The sequence below is a fragment of the Chiloscyllium plagiosum genome, chromosome 12 (assembly GCF_004010195.1).
Source record: "Chiloscyllium plagiosum isolate BGI_BamShark_2017 chromosome 12, ASM401019v2, whole genome shotgun sequence".
In the NCBI taxonomy this organism is placed as follows: Eukaryota; Metazoa; Chordata; class Chondrichthyes; order Orectolobiformes; family Hemiscylliidae; genus Chiloscyllium; species Chiloscyllium plagiosum.
In genome coordinates this window covers 65,841,181-65,841,590 of record NC_057721.1, presented here as the reverse complement: position 1 = coordinate 65,841,590, position 410 = coordinate 65,841,181, and positions in this window count along the sequence as shown.

The following is a 410-nucleotide window of genomic DNA, read 5'->3' as shown; positions in this document are numbered from 1 at the left end:
AATTGGAGAAAGGCTAATTTTGACAGTATTAGGCAAGAACTTTCAAAGGCTGATTGGGGGCAGATGTTCACAGGTAAAGAGACGGCTGGAAAATGGGAAACCTTAAGAAATGAGATAACGAGAATCAAGAGAAAGTATATTCCTGTCAGGGTGAAAGGGAAGGCTGATAGGTATAGGGAATGCTGGATGACTAAAGAAATTGAGGGTTTGGTTAAGAAAAAGAAGGAAGCATATGTAAGGTATAGACAGCATAGATCGAATGAATCCTCAGAAGAGTTTAAAGGAAGTAGGCATATACTTAAGAGGGAAATCAGGAGGGCAAAAAGGGGACATGAGACAGCTTTGGCAGGTAGAATTAAGGAGAATCCAAAGAGTTTTTACAAATACATTAAGGACAAAAGGGTAACTAG